Below are 21,441 nucleotides of genomic sequence, written 5' to 3'. Positions count from 1 at the left end.
TTAAATGTACTTATACAGATGAATCTCATTTCCATGATTTGACTTTAATATTCTTTTAACAACTCCAAAATGAAATGAAAGAGCTGTTAAACACACTTCATTATTGTTTTGAGAAGCCTGGTTTAAACACTTGCGTTGTGAGGCATCACGGGCTTGGTGTCTGCATGATCAAATGTTCAGCTTTTCTTAAGGCCAAACCCTTTCAAGGGTAACTTTCAGTTATGTAGAAATTTGGCTTTAAAGGATAGGTTCAGATTTCCTAAAGCTGTCTTTTTCCCCTCTCCAGGTAAAATCAAGAAATTATCATCTTATCTACTTTGGTAAGAAATACATTCCTTCTAATAATTTCACACTCCCTTAAAATCCTGATCTTTGTGAGAAATTAGTAATAGTATAATATTATATAACCCAGTATTAGGATAGTGGCCACAGGATGAGATTTCCACAATAAGCTTGTATCCCCAAGTTCCTCCTTGGAAAAGCATTTGCATTATTAACTCTTCTTAGTAACATGTCATTATATTCAACTTAACCCGAGCACTATTACTGTGGTCATTCACCAATGTTTGGAACTATCACATGGTCCCATAATGGTTACATGGGGTAAGATATTATCTAGAGATTATTGAAGTTAGAATCAGCATCTGTCACATATGAATTGCTCAGTAAATACAAGGATTGACTCTACCTTTGCTAACTATAGTGAATAGTTTAACATATATCTCAACATCAAGTAAATTCACCTTCTCTGTTTAGTTTTTGTGAAGATTATAAATAATACTATTAGTAGCACATTTATTAATGTGTCAAACACTCTTCTAAGACTTTTACACATATTTCGGCAGATGTATAAAGGACCTAAATAATGCCCAGCATTCAGAAGGAACTCAATAGTGACACTTACCATCATTTGCCTATTTCAGAGTATAAACTGACTTGCTTAGAATTACTTAGCTCTACTGTGAATCAATTACACTCTGCATTACATAAAGGCACTGGTGAAGTCCTACACTATATAACTTGAGTATACTTACCAATGGCACATGTAATTAGATTTAAACTGTAATGCTCTGTATTTGGTTTAAGTCTCTATATAGGACACAGTTGTTTAGAACTATTCTGGTAGAGTTTGGTAGAATTATAATAACAGTAGATATTAGCACTATTACTCCCATTTTCTAGATGAGGAAACTGAGGTCAGAAAGGTTTAAGCTACTTGCTCAAGGTCAAGTAAGTAATAAGTAGTAAAATAGAGCTTCAAGCTAATGAGCTTAAAATAGAGCTTCAAGCTTCAAGTTAAGTCCCAACCCTGGGAATTAAATACCATACTATGCTGCTTCCTAGTTTTGGAAGAATTGGTATAATTTGAAGGACAAAGGCAAGTTTCCAGCCCTTGGAACAAGTCCCAAAGATGTCATTATTTTTAAAAATTAACTCCAGGGAATATTAATGTCTTCATAGGCTTTGAGTATTTCCTATCTGAAGGCAAATCCTAATGAAAAATATTGTTAGATCAGTATCAAGATAGGCAAATGCCACTTCTCTGTATCCCCCATAATAAATACCAGTAATAAATTCTAATACACTTCCACTGAGCCTAAACGTCGCCTTAGAATCCACGTCAGCACTATGCTCCAGGCAGCTCCTCAAACAGTGAGAACTAGCACACGGATGAACCTTTTCCCATCCTGGACGTAGGCCCTCTCATTTCTGTTAATAGACTGGGAGGCATTATTGACCTTCAACCAGCTAAGTTTTGTTGTAGGTCTGCTATTTCCCAGGCACTAAATACTAGGACCACAACAACAGCAAATGTAATACTTGCCCTCAAGGAACTCACAGGCTATGAGGTAAACGGAATGAAAATGTAAAAATCAACCATTACTATGCTGCTGAAATCACATAGAAAAAGCATAGATGTACATAACAGAGCGACGAGGGAAATTAATCAGATATTGGAGTGGAGATGTCTGTAGGGAACAATTCCAAGGGAGGGTGACATTTGAACTAATCTTCAGAAAATAGACAGGAACTGGTCCAGGACAGGCCATGAGGGTCAGGTCATCCTAGGCAGAGAAAACAGTGTATAGCAGGTTGCTTAAGAATATATGACAACATGTAAGACTGGAAAGGTGAACAAAGCCAGATTATGAAGGGTTTCTTTGACTTGCTAGAATCTGTCTTTTATTCTGAAAGGGGGAGGTGGAGGCATTTAAGCATCTTAAACAGATACATGACAGTATCAGTTTTATGTTATGAAATTCCCTGGCTGTGCTGTGGTAAATCCACTAGAAGGGAGCAACATTTGAGTAGAGGACTTTTCTGAGGCTAAAGTTACAATACTCCAAGTGAAAAATTGTGAACAAAAGTAATCACAGTAAAAATTGAGAGGAGAGGGCTGATCAGACAGATATTGAAGAACTAGAATTTACAGGACTCTGAGATTAATTGGAAGTGGTAGAGCATGAGAATAGGAGGAATCTATGAGGAAGCCTAGATCTCTAGCTTGGGCAAACTGATATATGATGATTCCATTTAATGAAAGGAGGAGACACAAGAGAAGGCAGGGTTTTGAATGCAAAATAATGAACACATTTTAGGATAGATCAAGTTGGACATAGTGCTTCCATACAGAGTCGCACACTTTACAGTTCAAAATAAAGATCTGAAGCACAAAAGATAATAGATCCGGTATCTAAGTGATAGTTAAACACCAGGGCACAGATGAAATCATCCAAGGAAAGTCTCTTGAGAGCCAATGAAGGTTTTAGATTGTAGAAGGCAGTGTAACAGAGTGGTTATGATGCTGAACACTGAAGCCAGACCACACAGGTTCGAATAATGGTTCCAACACTTATGATGCATGTAATCTTGAGAAAATTGCTTGACCTTCTTATTCCTCAGTTTTCTCATATGTAAAATGTGGGTAACACTAGTACCTACTTCATGAGGTTATTTTGAAATGTTAATACATGTAAAGACCTAGAAAATGGTCTGTCACCCAGTAAGCAGGTAATAAATGTTAGCTATTGCAATGATGAAGATGATTATTGAGGATGATACAGATAAAAATACAGCTTTTCCCCACTCTTAAGACCTTTCAATATAAAATAGAAACACGAGCACAGCTATAAAATAAATAATAATAATTGATGATAGGAGAACTAGTATCAAAAGGATGTTACCATCTCACTGCTCAGTGAATGCTGGGATGAATGGAGGTGTTGATGAGAAGTGGCAATAAGGCTGTATCTTAAGTGGAACATGGCACTTATTGGGATGAAGAAGATGTACCAGTGTAAATGCTCTAGAAAGGTTTATTAAAGACAAATACTACCTGATAAACAACTTTTTAAAGGCACGCCCTACCCATAAGCTTCACTTCTTATGTGGTACAGAAGATTCAGCCCAAGATGAAAATAAATCTCAAAAATCATGATATCTTAAATATAGACAGGCTTTCCTGTGGAAGATAGAGTTGACATTTTTTATTATGGTTCAAACAGATCAAACCAAGAACACTAAATAGAAGTCATAAGGAGACATATGCACAAGAGAGAGCATCTAAAATCAAACCTATTCATAGATAAGAGTGGGCAATTTTGGAAGGTAATAGATAAATGCCCTTTCATAGTAGGTATTCTAGCAAAGGTTGGGCTGTGCCCATCAGGAATTTTATAGAAATTATTCAAACACCAACTTGTTGGTGTGATTAGATGATCATTTAAGGCCCTTTCCAATCTTAAGATTCTGTAACAAGTCCAATAATTGAAACACTCTATATCTGTAATAGCATGGAGGAGATTGGGGTTACTAATAGATAATATTACCCCCTAGTATCGTCACTAACTAGTGTCAACACTAACTAGCATATCACTAAGTAGCATAATTATTAATTTTTCTTCTTTTATTGTACCTCCAACTTTAAACAGAGGTTGAAGAACACTCATAAGGTTCTCATAAGAAACCCTGTGAAAGAAGCCTACCCTTTCTCTCTCAAAACAGATGAAATCTCCACTGATATTTTTAGCAAGTCCTGCAGGTGGAATGACTTACTCTAATCTGATTTTACTATAGTCTGGAGAAGTTCTCTTCTTAGGGCAGTTGGCAAGTTTTATGCTAATTCTGGCTCATATTATGCTTTTTACATGGAGGAATAAGAATTGTTTTTGTTGTTTGTTTTAAAGCAAATCTCTAGCTTTGTTTCCCTCTGTGTCACACAAACTGATAGTACTCTAAGCAATTAAAGAAAAGTCTAAGGCACAGCTAATATTTTTACATGCTTACCACTATTCAAAGAAAGTGCTCCTCTGTCCCCCAGATTATATAATTAATCAGCCACAGGAATAATCTCTATAGAGTATCATGTTAAGATTTAATTTAAAAAATATTTTATGGAACGATTTTGCACTAAGATGCTAAAGTGTCTTCCAAGTGTTTTAAGTGCACTGTTCACAGGCATGCATATCAATCAGGTAACTAAGAAGCTGTAGGGTTACCTCCACCATAATGCAGTTTTCTTTAAACAATGGCAGTTACTACTACCTGGCCAATGAGGTACTACTTCATTATTGTTCCCTACTGAAACTGGGTGCTTCCACACAAGACTCAGTCTTCACCACAGAGGTTGATAGTGGTTCAGGTCATTCAAAGTCCCATAAGTTCAGAAACATTCTCAGACATCAAAACACTGTGTGTAATGCATATGATAGATCCCATGGTAGATGAGTAGGAAAAAATAACTTAGATCACATATCATGGTGATACTATGGCAACACGGTATCAGCAGTGCATCCAAGAGTTTCACTAATTTATCTGTTGGTTGACACCATTATTTGCAGCAAGACTGGATGTGGCTTATAAACATAGAATATAATGTAAGGCTTTTCAGAATAGCCAATATCTGTGTCATGAACCAAATTCATAAGGCTTACATATGGGATACACATTCTCTATTACATCTTAAATGTGTCCTATGTCAATGAGAAAAAATGTCTTTCTTTTTCACCACTCTATAGCCTTTCATTTCTCAACCTAACTAGCTTATGGTAAATTCTCTCTTCTCTCTCTCTCTCTCCATTTCATTCAGTTTGGTTAATATAATCTCTAACACTCAGAGATCTTGCTGGCTTGCCCATCACCAAACAAACTAAGTACTGGAGCAAAGCGCCCATAGTAACTGGTCCAATTGGAGGGCCTGCCTATAGGCAAATTCTGGAACTCTGTAATATCCTCAGCCATGGATATTTTAATTGGCAAACAACCTGACACCCTATTAACGACATACACCCAAATCAGTCCCTTTGATTTAAAACTTATTTGTAACAGAATCCCTCTTATCACCCATCTGGGCAAAAATTTAGGCTGTTGGAAACTTAGATTTGACATCCTTAATTGGAGATTTAATTGTGCAAGTTAGGTGCTGGCTTCCATGCCCTCTGGCTTCCAGGTGGCTTTGCCCGTCGGAGCCATTAGCAAAAATCTCAGAGATTAGGAAGGGAGTGATATTGGATATTTGTCCCATTGGCATTTCCCCTGCAGACTGCCGTGGGTTGGTTGTGTTCCTTTGCCAAGGGCTACAGCTCCTGTCAGGTGACCCTCTTATTCTTTTTGTGTTCTGATAACTTCTCTCTTTCCCCCTTCATTTTTCTTTCTTCTTCTGCTGGCCCTACAGAATTAGTCTATTCCTAGTTGGTTTACAAAATCATGCCCTTACCTTTGTAAACAGTCCTTGTATTGAACTCTCGTCAAAGCCCCTTTTGAATGTACCATATGACTCCTATTGAACCCTGACTGAAACAATGTTCTTTAGCCCATTTTCCATTCTTTTTGTTTTCTCTTATTGATTTGTAGAAATTACTTTCATACTCTAGTTATCAACTTTTTATCACTTGTATGCATTACAAATGTTTAATCTACAGCTTGCTTTGAACTAAGTTTATAATATTTCTTGTGGTACAGATATATATAAATTAAAAAATTTAAGGTTGTGAAATATTTCCCTTTTTGTCCTTTAAGAAATTCTTCTCTACCCTGATTTTATTTTTTAAAATGTTTCTGTAATTCCTTTTAGAGTTATAAATTTGTTTTTTCCATGTAAAAAATAAAATATAAATTAAATTAATATTTTAGTTTGTTTTCCCACCTGGTTAGCCAATTGTTTTAGAACCATTTATTGAATAAACCATCCATTTCCAGTGCTCCATGAGCACCAGCTAAACCTTGCCTTTCCTGTAGTTATTAATGTTTTTGCCTTAAAAAGACTTAACTGTTTTTCTACTGATTGTAATAAAAACAGCGTCGGCTCATATTGAGCATATGATATGCTTTAATATGAGAAGAAAGTGAAGGCAGGAAAGGCCCAAAATTAGTAAAAATAATTATAAATAAGTAGTCAGGTGATTAAGGACTTAGGAGTCTCCATGAGGTCAAAGATTCCATTAAGTGGGGCAACAGTAGTGAAAGTGGTAGGCAAAAAACACTATGTTTCTAAAAATTTTGAAAAATAGCAATTCTAAAAGATAACAAAATTCAATGTGTGTTCATGGGACTGGGTTGTTGAAATTGCATGAAGGTGAAGGTTAATGGAGTTCAAGAAGTCAGGAATGTTAAGGCAAAGATATTTATAAATGTCTCCACCCTGATGTTGACATCAGTCAGGAAAATATCAGAAATACCCAGCTATTTATCCTACTACTTAAGAGAACACATGAACTCTAATCAATGCCAATTTTCTACTTAATAAATAAAGTTAAAAAGATATGATATATATTTTTAATAATCAATAGGTTTATTAAAATCCACTAATATCTTCAATTTTTTTCAGACATTAAAAGGAGAGAATGGGTACAACTCCAAAAAACTTAGAACATCTAGGAAAGATGAATAAAGAAAAAATGAAATAGCATTTATTCAAATCAAAACTACTTCAATAAGGTATCACTTCACACCAGTCAGAATGACCATCATTAAAAGGTCTATAAATAATAAATGCTGCAGAGGGTGTGGAGAAAAGGGAACCTTCCTACACTGTTGGTGGGAATGTAAATTGGTCAGCCACTATGGAGAACAGTATGGAGGTTCTTCACAAAAATTAAAAATGGAGTTCCATATGATCCTGCAATCCAACTCCTGGGCATATAATCATACAAAACTATAATTCAAAAAGATACATGCACCCTTATGCTCATGGCAGCACTATTCTCAATAGCCAAGACATGGAAAAAACCTAAATGTCCATTGACAGATTAACGGGTAAAGAAGATGTGCTACATATATACAATGGAATACTACTAAGCCATTGAAAAAGAATGAAATAATGTCATTTGCAGCAACATGGATGGACCTAGAGATTATCACACTAAGTGAAGTAAATCAAAAAGAGAAAGACAAATACCATATGATATCACTTATATGTGAAATCTAAAATATGACACAAGTGAACTTATCTATGAAACAGAAACAGATACACAAACATAGAAAACAGACTTGCAGTTGCCAAAGGGGAGGGGGAGTGGGGAAGGGATGGATTGGGATTTGGGGATTAGCAGATGCAAGCTATTATATATAGAATGGATAAACAACAAGGTCCTACTGTATAGCATGGGGAACTATATTCAATATCCTGTAATAAACTATAATGAAAATGAATGTAGAAGAGAATATATATATATATATATACATAAAACTGAATCACTTTGCTGTATAGCAGAAACTAATACATTGTAAATCAACTATACTTCAATAAAATAAATTTTAAAAAATAAATAATAAATAGCATTTATTGAGTACCTAATCTGCTTCATTTAGTATGTGATTACATTGATTAGCTTATTCAGTATTGTAGGTTGTAGGACAAGGAATCAAATCTAAAACTGATAAACCATTAAAACATATCTCTCCAATACCCTTTCTAAATACCTACTTTCATCTGCAATAAAAATTTATAAAACTTAAAAACTTTTACAGAATATGCTTAATACAAGGTGATGAAGAAAACTTCAGTTATTAAAACATATTTTCATATCGCCTTACAAACTTATTTTACTCAGTAGCACATCAGAACAAATTGTAGCATTACCAAACATATTTACAGTAACTTTTTTTCATATTAAACTTCTATTGAACTTTAATTAATTAAAAATCTCATCAGGAGATAACCTTTACTTTGACACAGTGTCTTTCAAAATATATTCTTGAAACTCCATTTGTTATATATTCTAATATCAAATAAGAAAAGCTTAGAATAGAAATAAAAGGGTTGAATTAATCAGTCAACAGTAATTAACTACACATTTATCCAAAGTGAGATTTCAATTCTCTTCATTCCCTTGGCTTGATGCCATATTTTGTTTGTTTAGTGAGAACTCTATGTTCTGTGAAGCTTATGAAGGATTTAAAATTCGGGCATTTATATGAATACAATTATTTTGATAATACTTGGCAATGACAGTAACCATCCAGATTCTATATAATTTGGATAGAGTTTTTTTAAATACAACGTAACCCTTTTCTAAAATATTTTTAAGAGGATTATGATCTAAATTATGTCAGTTAGTTGTTCTTTTAAAAACATATTTGGTTAAGTTTAAATAGATAAATTTTGGAGCATTTTTTTATGAGTCAGTCTAACTTAAGGCATAAGAACATCTCCCCAAACTATAATGGAATTATTTTTGACTTGATTTTAAATAACTATAACATAGATGATGAAATTGCTTACTAATTATACAAACAATAATTGACTGAAAACTAGAAAGACTTTGTGCATAAAGATCGTTGTTCTGCTGTTAGCTATTTAACCTCACAGCAATTAATATCACATTTGGTTAATATTTTTCATGTTCTGCTTAAGCATTTAAAGGTCTCCCAAATGACTTTCCCCCTAAATATTTGTTTCAGGAAGTATTTTCCCTAGATATTTTAAATGGTTGGATTCCAAATTAATTTTCATTTTTAATCAGTTTCTGCTTATAAATTTGGACTTCACTGTATTCATTTGTATTACTCCTCTATCTTTAATGATTTTGGAATGTAACATGAAATCATGAGTTGTTGCAAATTCAATTAATTTTATTTAAGCTTGTTAATATAGATATGAGATAAAAGTTGGGATGACTCAGAGTTAATTCTCTACTTAGCTCTTGTTGAATCAATATGATATAACTACTTTCCTATTTTAGTTTTTCAATTTTCTGACATTTTAGTCTCTGCATAAGTGTATGTATTGGTTTATTAGAGCTGCTGCAACCAATTACAGCAATTTTGATGGCTTAAAAAAACAAAAAATATCCTCTCACAGTTCTAGAGGCCAGAAGCCCAAAATCAGTGCTGGTAGGATTGGCTGACTCTTGAAGTTCTGGGGGAGAATCTGTCCATGATTTTCTCCTAGCTTCTGGTTGCTGCAGGATTCCTTGGCATTTCTTGGTTTGTGGACACATCATTCCAATCTCTGCCTCCATTTTCACATGGCTTTATCCCCTGTGTCTCTAAGAAAGACATGTTTCATTGGACTTAGGGTCCACCTGGGTTATTCAGGATGCTCTCATCTTGGAACCCTTAACTTAATTGTATCTGTGAAGATCCTTTCTCCAAATTAATTCACAGTCACAGGTACTGGGCATTAGGGTTAGGACATATCTTTTTTTTGTTGGGGGGGGGGCACAATTCAGCCCATTACAGTATGTTTTATTACAAATTATTTTAAACTAATTTTTCAAATAAAATGAAATATCTGGGATCAAACATATTGCTATGTGGTATAAAACTATTTTTACTAGGATGTTTTCCTCTATGAACTCTATATATGAATCACCAACCAAATCCACTTGTCCTAATTGGTATTTCCATAGTCACACTCACAATATTGTTTCAGTTATTTTTGAGTAACAGTTTGCTAGTTGATAGCCACATAATCATGTCACTTTCTGATTATTTTGATTAAGGTGTTAATGTGATAAAAATAACCTCTCCAAAAGAAATATCCTCTTTAAAAGCAGAAAACATGACCACATTTCCATTCTTTCTCAGAAATCAATAAGACATTAATCCAGTACTAATGTTATTCTCAAGTGATCATTTATCCCTTTGCAGAGCTGAATTATCATCCAACTCTCTTCAACCAATAATGTACAGTTTGACACTGATTCAAGTTATTAGCTATTTCCTGATTTCTGGATATAGAATTTGGAACTATTATACCTCAATTACTCATCCACAAGAATAATCAATATATCCCTATTATAGACCAACCAAAGAGCCGAAGATATAACTAATAAAAGAAAAAAAATCAGTGTGGCAACCAAATAACAAATTAACACAGCTTGAAAGCTAAACCCTTGAAAAAAAAAAAACATTGAGTTATGCTTTGTATGCTCTACAGACAGGCACCAAATCCCTGGAGCTTCAAATGTGATGCTTGCTATTCCCAAGGATGTAGTGACATTAAAGTCAAAGTAGAGGACCCTGGAAAACCAAGTGCTAACTCACAGATCAAGAAACCATATAACTTAATGGCAGGCATGAGGAAAATAAACTGACTGCTCAATATGCAAAACACATTTATTTCACAATATTACAGACAAATGAGCATGGATGAGCATTCATTTCTTTGTGTGGCTTTATTTTTTTCTATTACTGTTCACACTGCTCAGTTATTAGACCAAAAAAAATAAATAAAGTAAAAAGTAAAGAATTCAACCAGCCAATTAATTTATAATTTATTCACACAAAACTTGGGAAATTTAAATGTTTTTAGTATCATTCACAAAGGATTGACTGTTTTTGGCTTCAACTAGTCAGACCCTTTAAAATTTCTAATATATTTTTCAAGTAAAACCACAGATTGTCTTTGGTTGTCAATAAAGCTTTTATTGATCCATGTAAACATCTGACAAAAATGAGAAATAAAATGAGCTTTCTATAAAGCATTTTTTTTTTTCAGTAAGAGTGCTCTTTACTCTGAGTTTAGGCTCACTGTGTTTTTTGTTTTGTTTTGTGTTTTTTGCGGTACGCGGGCCTCTCACTGTTGTGGCCTCTCCCGTTGCAGACCACAGGCTCCGGAAGCGAAGTGCAGGCTGCACCACCAGGGAAGCACCCTAGGCTCACTGTTTTGACGTTAAATATTTGTTTTCAATGAAAAAGTGATGACAGTAGATAGCAGTTGTGTTGATGGTGGTGGGTAGTTCTTATAACTTTACTTGGTGAAAACACTCTGTGACTCTTTCCCATTCTTTTTAATTTTAAATTACATTCATATCTAAAATATAAGTGCCATTGATTTAGGTCACAAAAATTATAAATCTAAAGGAAGTGGTAAGGAATTATTACACTAACCTCCTAGAATTGGTATAAGGATTAGTGAGTTCATACCTATAATGTGCTTAGAACAATAATTGGCACATAATAAACACTATATGTGTTTGTATTTATCACTATTACAAAGGCTAGGAAAGGTTGAAAACCACTAGTGAATCCTTGGATTTCCTGACTGAAATACACATTACCAGGTGTTTTTTCATTTTTCTTTCTTCTTTAAAAGCCCTCCAGAAACATTCTTATGTTATTGGCTATTATAATTTGTGTTTGAACGTAACTAAATAATAGTCCAGGAGAAAACTCCAGGGAGATTTTTAGAAAGTTAAGTCTTCTTATATTTAACAGAACAAATTTAATGTATTAGTTAGCACAATAATTACTTTAAAAGCAATAAATATGAATGCAATAGTGTGAGTTTATGGATCCCAAGGCAGATGAAATTTCTTGAAGTAAAATATATACTTAAAAACAGAATTGGTTTAGGTATACGTTGAAATGAAACAGCATAGTGCCTCTGGCTCTCTGACTCTAATCATCTTGGCTTCTATGAAAAGAAAATTGAATTTCTTATCTAAATATTGGATATTCCTTACCAACTAACTGAAAGTCAAAATTCTTTTCTGGATAAAACTTTAAATCACCAGGTATTATTCTGGGTTAATGAATCAAAGGATCACTATAAATTATGTATTAAAATAACTTTCAGATGATCTCAGTTAATTTCATAAGTGTGGATATGAAAATCCATATTTCAAAATCAAGAAATTGTTGGAAAGCTAGTGTGTAAATTAGAATTGACTGCTTCTCAATTTCTAGCTGAGAGTCAGCAAATTTTTACCATCATGAGATTACTTAACTCGAAGTAATTTATACCCTGAAATTGTTATTTTAAAATCTTAGATGATATAGTTTGGATTTTATAATTCTCAGTATTCCATACATTTACATTTCCAGTTGTGTAAATAAGTGAAGACCACCTGTATGTGAACAAGCAAAGGCTTTTTATTCAGAACTAGAGTCCATTACCATCACTTGCATTTCATAGGGATTTAAAGGCAGTAACCGAAGTGTAAAGCTTTAAAGTGGAAAAAAGAAAAGGCTTCAGGTACACCCTGAATGGAAGCTGTCAGCATGAGGAATCTGGAGACAGGCTAACGTAGAAGGGCACCCTATGTGATTGGCTAGGGAAGCATGTTTCATTTCCTCTGGTTGGTCTGAAGTTAGAAGCAGGGCAAAAATTAGAGAAGTTGGCAGTTATTGATCAAGTTTTGCCTTTGGGGGCTGATTGCTACAGAGGTTGTGGTTTGGCTTCCCTCCCTGGGTGCTAGTAAGGATGTGGATCAGAGTTCTATGTTTTAGTTATGGCCTGGCCATATTCCATTTGTATATTCAGCCTCTCACAGATATATATGTGTTTCATTATAAAATTATTTCTACTATAAGGTCAAATATTAATCTATAGTAAAAGCTTTCCTTTAATTTATTAAAACCCTCTGATATTTATTTATATCTTACCTACCAACTAAAATGTACTGTAAGGTATGAATTTTCTCTTAAAGTAGATCAAATTCTTCAAATACAACTCAGAGATTTTCCCCCAACATCTCATAAAATAAAAAGCTAAGGTTGTTAATCAGTCAGTAAATACAGGCATACTTCAGAGACATTGCAAATTCAGTTCCAGACCACCACAATAAAGCTAATATTGGAATAAAGCAAGTCACATGAATTTTTTGGTTTCCCAGTGCATATAAAACTTATGTTTACACTATACTGTAGTCTAGTAAGTGTGCAATAGTAATTTCTCTAAAAAGCAGTGTACATACCTTAATTTTAAAATACTTTATTGCTAAAAAATGCTATTGTCTGACAATGCAGAATTGACACAAACTTTCAATTTGTCAAAAATGCAGTATCTGTGAAGCACAATAAAGCAAAGTGCAATTAAAAAACTTATGCCTAGGGCTTCCCTGGTGGCGCAGGGGTTGAGAGTCCGCCTACCGATGCAGGGGACACAGGTTCGTGCCCCGGTCCGGGAAGATCCCACATGCCGCGGAGCGGCTGGGCCCGTGAGACATGGCCGCTGAGCCTGCGCGTCCGGAGCCTGTGCTCCGCAACGGGAGAGGCCACGGCAGTGAGAGGCCCGCGTATCGCAAACAAACAAACAAACAAAAAAGATATTCTAGGATATTCACATGTTCATTTCCTCACCAACGAATAAGACAATTTTTGGATCCTATATGAGTAATACTAAAGTTATTTTTGTTAGAACAAACAACTAAAATTTATAAAGCATTGTAAATCGATAAATACAACAAATGCAAAGAGTGGTGTAAAGTATATATTAAAATCAGTCATGTTTCAAAAGAACCTGAAAGCATGAGAAAAACGATGAAAGCATCTTCTAAGATAAATGTTGACACAAAAAAACATAAAATGTACTTCCTTAATATTAAACTGAGGAATAAAAGAAAAATTGAGTTCATGTTTATAGTTTTTTTTAATTCACAAAACTTTTATTCCACTTACATCAACATAATACACATGTTCTGAACAATTATACTTGGATTGTTCATAAAGATTTCATAAAATATTAAATAAATCTAGCCACCATATCAAGTTATTCCACTGTTCACTGTTTTTACAGAACATGCATGTTAGATAAGTTTCAAAGAAATCACAAAAGCAAAAATCATTTTTTGCTTTTTGGGGGCTTTTGTTCTACTTTTCTGCTTGATATCCATGAAATAATGGACATCAAGAAATTCATTTTAACACATCTTTACTTGTACATTTGTGCTTAGGTTGCTTAAAATATTTAAATGCAAATAAAATGAGTGTTACCAAACTAATGAAAGAAAACAACAGGTAACTTTACAAACAATGGAATATGAATAATTTCTGCCCTTCTCCAGACAAAATTGGATCACAACTTTGTCTAAAGGAACACTTCTGCAGCTGTAGTCAAAGGTATGCATGATGAGATTTTGTACTCCACAGATACACATGGTTCAAAATGTAATGATATCTTGGGTTAAATCCATTTCATCTGCCCTTACCAATTAAGGTCATTTTAAGACTTATATGTCCTCCAAGCTGCACATAGCCCAAACAATAAGATGTTTGCCTGAGTTATTTTCCAGGAATGTGCAGTCACCTATGTCTAGCACAAGCTGAGCTGAGAGTCAGCTGTGTCAAGTTCCAGCTGAGCTGGTTAAGACTGAATAGGCCCACTGACCCTCCAGCTGGACGTGCAGGAGTGTCCACTCAGTGACCTTTTGAATGTGCAGAGGCCTGTAGCTGAGTTACGCCTGTGCAGAACAATGGTTATTGCACTTTTTTCCAATCACATTTCCCCAAGCTCCCCACACTCCCCGTGACTCAGACCACCCTGCTTTATTCTTTATACACAAATACAACAACCCCCTTACCTTAGGGGAGGCAGATTTGAGGCTTGCTCTCCTATCTCCTCACTTGGATGCCTTGCCAATTAACTCTCTCTTTGCTACAAACCTCAGTGTCTCAGCCTTTTGGCTTGCTGTGCATCAGGCAAAACAAACATGTTTGGTAATAACATCCATTGGGAATCTATTTTTACTATAGTCCTATAATTTCTCCAAATCTTAAAATACCCACAACAACCAAATCTTTGATAGGAACCGATTTTATCTCCTATCCCGCACCAGGACAAACCAATAGGCAGGCAGTTTTCTTTCCTTAGACATAGAAGCAGTTTTAACACAAGTCCTTGCAAAGCTACAACATAGCAAAAGTACTATGCATAAAAATTTCACATCTCCATATTGATCACCTCAAGATGAAAATAACTCTCAACAAAGTGGTTATAGAAGGAACATACTTCAACATAATAAAAGCCATATATGACAAGCCCACAGCTAACATCAAAGCTTTTCCTCTAAGATTAGGAACAAGACAAAGATGCCCACTCTCACTATTCTTATTCAACACAGTATTGGAAGCCCTAGACACAATATTCAAACAAGAAAAAGAAGTATAAGATATCCAAATTAGAAAGGAAGAAGTAAAACTGTAACTATTTGGGGCTTCCCTGGTGGCGCAGTGGTTGAGAATCTGCCTGCTAATGCAGGGGACACGGGTTCGAGCCCTGGTCTGGGAGGATTCCACATGCCGCGGAGCAACCAGGCCCATGAGCCACAACTACTGAGCCTGCGCATCTGGCGCCTGTGCTCCACAACAAGAGAGGCTGCAATAGTGAGAGGCCCATGCACCGCGATGAAGAGTGGCCCCCACTTGCCACAACTAGAGAAAGCCCTCACACAGAAACGAAAACCCAACACAGCAAAAATAAATTAATTAATAAACCCCTACTCCCAACATCTTCTTTAAAAAAAAAACAAAACTGTAACTATTTGCAGATGACATGATATTATATATAGAAAACCCAAAAGACTCCACCAAAAAACTCTTGAGAACTAATAAATAAATTCAGTAAAGTTGCAGGATGCAAAATCAATATACATGATCAGTTGCATTTCTCTACACTAATAACAAGTTATCAGAAAGAGAAATTAAGAAAACAATCCCATTTACAACTGCATCAAAAAGAATAAAATTCCTAGAAGTAAATTTAACCAAGGAGGTAAAAGACTTATACTTGAAAAACTATAAGGCATTGATGAAAGAAATTGAGGACAACACAAAAAAATGGAAAGCTATTCAATGCTCATGGACTATAGGAATTAATATTGTTAAAATGCCCATACTACACAAAGCAATTTACAGATTCAATGCAATCTTTATGAAAATTCCAATGGCATTTTTCACAAAAATAGAAGAAACAATCTGAAAATTTTTATGGAACCACAAAAGACCCCAAATAGCCAAAGCAACCTTGAGAAAGAACAAAGCTAAAGGCATTATGTGCTGCAATTTCAAACTACATGACAAAGCTATATTACTCAAAACAGTATGGTACTGGCATAAAAACAGACACATAAATCCATGGAACAGAGTAGAAAGCCCAGAAATAAACCAACACATATAGAGTCAATTAATTTATGGCAAGGGAACCAAAAATAGGTAATAGGGAAAGGACAGTCTCTTCAATAAATGGTGTTTGGAAAACTGGACAGCCAAATGCAAAAGAATGAAACTGGACCACTATTTTAGGCCATACATAAGAATCAACTCAAAATGGATTAAAGAATTGAATATAAGATCTGGAATCATAAAACTCCTATAAGAAAACAGGCTTTAAGCTCCTTGACATAGGTCTTGGTGACAATTTTTTTGATTTGATACCAAAAGCAGGAATAAACAAATGGTACTACATCAAACTAAAAGGCATCTGCATAGCAAAGGAAAACACCAACAGAATGAAAAGGCAAACAATGGAATGGAAAAAAAAATATTTGCAAATCACATATCCAATAAAGGGTTAATATCCAAAATATATAAAGAATTCATACAACTCAATAGCAAAAAAGACAAATAATCTGATTAAGAAATGGGCAGGGAATCTGAATAGACATTTTTCGAAAGAAGACATACAGATGGCCAACAGATACATGAAATTGTGATCGACATCACTGATCATTAGGGAAATGCAAATTAAAACCAAAATGAGGTATCACCTCACACCTGTCAAAATGGTTGTTATCGGCTTCTGCCGGGAGCTGGAAGTCACTGTCTCCCGGGTGAACGAGGCTGTTGCAACGAGGGTCGGCAAGTGCAGGTTTGCCCTCCTGCAGACGTGGTGCGCAGAAAGTCAAAACAGAAGCCACCCCCCAAGAAGAAGATGACAGTCTCCCTAGATGCCCAGTTCACCTGCCCCTTCTGCAACCACGAGAAGTCTTGTGACATGAAAATGGACCAGGCCCACAACACTGGAGTCATCTCTTGTACCATGTGCCTAGAATAATTCCAGACGCCCATCACTTATCTGTCAGAACCAGTGGACGTGTACAGCGATTGGATAGAGGCCTGCGAGGCAGCCAATCACTAGCAACGCAGAGGACCCACCCCCTTGGCAGCCTCACCTGCTGGGTACCAATCCAGAGACATTCCAGGGTCCAGGGTGTGGGTCCAGGGTGTGGGTCCAGGGCCTTTGCAGCCCTGTGTGTATGTGGAATTGGCATGGATGTGGGTGTGGGTGTGAGTGTGGGTGTGGCTGCAGGTGTGACTCTGGCAGTGTCCTCGTGAGCATGGGGTAGTGTTGAAGGGTTGCTGGGCTCCAGGGTCCTGAACTGCCTCCCTTGGCTCCAAAAGCCTTTGACTTGCTCCCTCCTCTGGCACCTGGCCCCCTGGCTTTGGGGTGTTGGCTCCTCCAGGGACCAGTGTCCTGACATCCTAGGTGAGGGCAAGCCCAGCAGAGGCTGCCTCAGGACTCTCTAGCATCTTCCCCCACCTCACCAGCATTTGTCCATTTGAACTGGACTGACTGCCCATCCTCCTTCCCTGCCTTCCAAGGCCTGTGGCCTGGGATTCAAGCCACAGCCCCACAGGCCCCCTGGCAGAGCGGCCTGTTTTCAGGTTTGGCCACTTTTGTAGAGGAGGGAGGGGCTGGGTTGGGGATAGCTGTCAGTCACCGGCCCTTAAATAAAGCAGCCAACATACACATACACACAAAAAAATGGTTATTATCAAAAAGGTAAGAAATAACAAGTGTTCATGAGGATATAAAGAAAAGGGAATCCCTGTGCTCTGTTAGTGGGAATATAAATTGGTGCAGCTATTAGGGAAAACAGTATGGCGTTCCCTCAAAAAATTAGAAATAGAACTACCATATGATCTAGAAATTCCACTTCTGGATATTTATCCAAAGGAAACAAAACACTAACTTGAAAAGTTATCTGCTCCCCCACGTTCACTGCAGCATTATTTACAATAGTCAAGACATGGAAGCAAACTAAGTGTCCATCAATGGATGAATGGACAAAGAAAATATGGTATGTATATATACAATGGAATATTATTTAGCTATTAAAAAGAAGGAAATCTTGCCATTTGCAACAACCTGGATGGAACCTGAGGGCATTATGCTAAGTGAAATAAGTCAGAGAAAGATATACCATACAATCTCACTTATATGTAGAATCTAAAAAACAAAAAACAACAAAAATGAATGCATAAATACAGAGAAGAGGTTGGTGGTTTCCAAAGGGGAAACAGGGGGTGGGGGACAGGTGAAATGGATGAAGGGCACCAAAAGGTACAAACTTCCAGTTATAAAATAAATAAGTCATGGGATATAATATATAGCATGGCAACTATAGTTAATAATATGGTATAAGCATACCTTGTTCTATTGCACTTGAATTTATTGCACTTCACAGATATTACATTTTTTACAAAAATGCAGGTTTGTTGCAATCTTGCATTGTCAGATAATGGTTAGCATTTTCAGCAATAAAGTATGTTTTAATTAAGGTATGTACATTATTTTTTTAGACATAATGTTATTGCACACTTAATAGACTACAGTATCATATAAACATAACTTTTATATGCCCTGGGAAACCAAAAAATTTATGTGACCCACTTTATTGTAATGTTCACTTTACTGCTGTGGTCTGGAACTGAACCCACAATATCTCTGAGATATGCCTGTATTGTATATTTCAAAGTTACTGAGAGAGTAGACCTTAAAACTTATTCATCACAGGAAAAAAAAATTATATGTGGTGATGAATGTCAACTAGACACTGTGGTAATTATCTTACAATATATATACATATCAAATCACTATGTTTTACACCTTGAAACTAATGTCATATGTCAATTATATCTCAATTAAAAAAAAATCTAATTGGCAATAGCCAAATGATAAAATAGCTAGGAAAAGGTAACAAAAGTTCAAAACCTATATGAAGAAACAACAAAATTTATTTCAGCAAGATAAAATATCTTGTTAAAACAAGAGCTGAATAAATGAAAAAACAAAGCAAGTCTGAATGTAAAATTTTAAAAAAAGAAAAAGAAAGAAAAGGGAAAAAGCAGGTAAATTTCTAAATGTTAACTGACTCTATTCCCCTATCATTAATCATAAAAATCTTATGGGAAAAAATAGAAATTCAAATAAAATTAACATATATTTGTCATAAAAAATCTATTTGTGGGAAAGTATGGATAACAAATGTGTAAATTTCAGAATGAGATAGACAAAAGTTGGGAGGCTGGTTAATTTTCCCCTCCTTCTCCTGCTTCAGCCTTGTGCACTTGGGCATCCAACGTTCACAATGTCAAGCTGCCTCTCAGTCACTGCATTGTTAGCATGCTGTCTTTGTGTGATTCTTTACTTAACATATCAAGTTCAGCAATGGCTTCATCAAAAGCTGACTTAACAATCTTAAGTCTATTGACAGATGAATATGTAAAGAAAATGTACTATACACATACAATGGAATACTATTTAGCCATTAAAAAGAAGGATATTCTACCATTTGCAAAAACATGGATGGACCTTGAGAGCATTATGCTAACTGAAATAAGTCAGACTGAGAAAGAAAAATATCATATGACCTCACTTATATGTGAAATCTAAAATAAACTCATAGAAACAGAGTCAGAATTGTGGTTGCTGGGGGCGGGGGCATAATTGGGTGAAGACGGTCAAATGGTATAAACTTCCAGTTGTAAGATAAATAAGTTCTGGGGTATAATGTACAACACGATGACTATAGTTAACAGTACTGTGTATTTAAAAGTTGCTAAGACAGTAAATCTTAAAGTTCTTATCACAAGGAAAAAAAAATTATAATTATGTGAGGTGATGGATGTTAGCTCAACTTACTATGATAATCATTTTACAACATATACATTTTTTAAAGCTTTATGTTGTACACCTTAACACATATAGTGTTATATGTGAATTATATTTAAATAAAACTGGAGGGGAAAAGAGGTCTCTTTGCAAGAGAGCAGGCTTTTTCCAGGAAGTTTAGAATCGCACAATAGAACACAGAGAACTTACAGCCCAGACCCAATACGATAGGATGTTTTTGGTTGCATTTTCTGTTTCTGACTTGGAAAGCTTCTTGGTAGGCTTGCTGTGACTGACCCATAATCCTTTCTTGTCATCACCAGCAGTAAACTGACCAAGTAACAGTAGTAGTCTCCTTTCATTTTCAAGTAGAAGACTTTGCTCTGGGTTTGTGAAACACTGGGGATGAAGAATTTTTTCCAAAAGAGACAGTAAATCATTTTCAGATATCTCGGAGATCACTTTCAATTTTCTCTCTGTATTTTCAAGCCATTGGAACCTTCCATCATTTTCTCAGTACTTGAGATAACCCTCCAAGATGATCTATGGGCTCCAGAACATTTTCATAAGCTACTGAGAGAAGATTAATTTGGCTTCTTGCTCAGTTACAGACTTCATGCAGGCTGCCATGTCAACATATCACTCAGCTTGCTTGCTCAGTTTGGCCTCTGCACCAGCATGTTTTCATCCGTGACTGGAAGCTTGTGCCAGAAGTGGATGGTGGTGGATGGAGAGGAGTCCTGCTGGCTCTGAGCAATGGCAGTGGGGAGGCTGAAACTGTTCCTGGACCTCGCTGCTCACAGGCTCTGTGTTTCTGTCTGCAATTTGTGGCAAAGTGAATATGAAAGAAGTAATAATTGTGTTACGCCTTGATCCTTAAATTCATTATAATAGCTTCTTTTTCCTTGTGGAGGATTCCAAACTGATCCTATGAACTCTTGCAGAAATTTCAGCTCAGGAAATGATAAATGTTTATCCCATCACCAAACTCTTTAGTAAATTTTTCTCCAGTCTTTTACAGGGTTTGGGAATAATTCTCACTTATTCAGGTGATCGCCTGGGTTTGACTGCCTTGGGTCACTCTGTTTCCTTCTAAATCACTTTTACCACAAGCACTGTAACCTCCATAGTTACAACAAAGTTGTATATAATACAACAAAAGTTGTACATAATCAGCATTTCCTATAATTGATGGTATCACTTAATTCTTAAATTCACCTCTGTGGACAAAGAATGTTGCCTATGATATCAAAAACAATAGACTTTGCAGCCATCGAGCCACTGGCCACTGCAGCAGGGCCCACACCCTGAGGGGATTCAGGTTGGAGAAAGCAGAATACTGGACCTAGATAATTAAGGTGCCTATCAAAGGAAGGATTTCA

The 21,441-nt window shown here is 35.8% G+C and overlaps 2 pseudogenes across 2 annotated transcripts; one reads left to right on the top strand and one right to left on the bottom strand.

Annotated features, from left to right (window-relative positions):
- The first annotated feature begins 590 nt into the window (after window positions 1-590).
- On the top strand, window positions 591-17,302 carry LOC309819241 (transcription elongation factor 1 homolog; annotated as a pseudogene). Its single transcript has 2 exons — window positions 591-603; window positions 16,974-17,302. The product of its transcript is annotated as a transcription elongation factor 1 homolog (transcript).
- Window positions 17,303-19,476: 2,174 nt separating this feature from the next.
- LOC309819240 (14-3-3 protein zeta/delta-like) lies at window positions 19,477-20,730 on the bottom strand (annotated as a pseudogene). The gene is made up of 2 exons: window positions 20,211-20,730; window positions 19,477-19,644 (listed from the first exon to the last, which is right to left on the bottom strand). The product of its transcript is annotated as a 14-3-3 protein zeta/delta-like (transcript).
- Between the last annotated feature and the right edge of the window lie 711 nt (window positions 20,731-21,441).

Source organism: Grampus griseus (assembly GCF_964374135.1).
Source record: "Grampus griseus genome assembly, chromosome: 2".
In the NCBI taxonomy this organism is placed as follows: Eukaryota; Metazoa; Chordata; class Mammalia; order Artiodactyla; family Delphinidae; genus Grampus; species Grampus griseus.
Note: the sequence above shows the minus strand (reverse complement) of the source record. Positions and strands in the feature narration are given on the sequence as shown.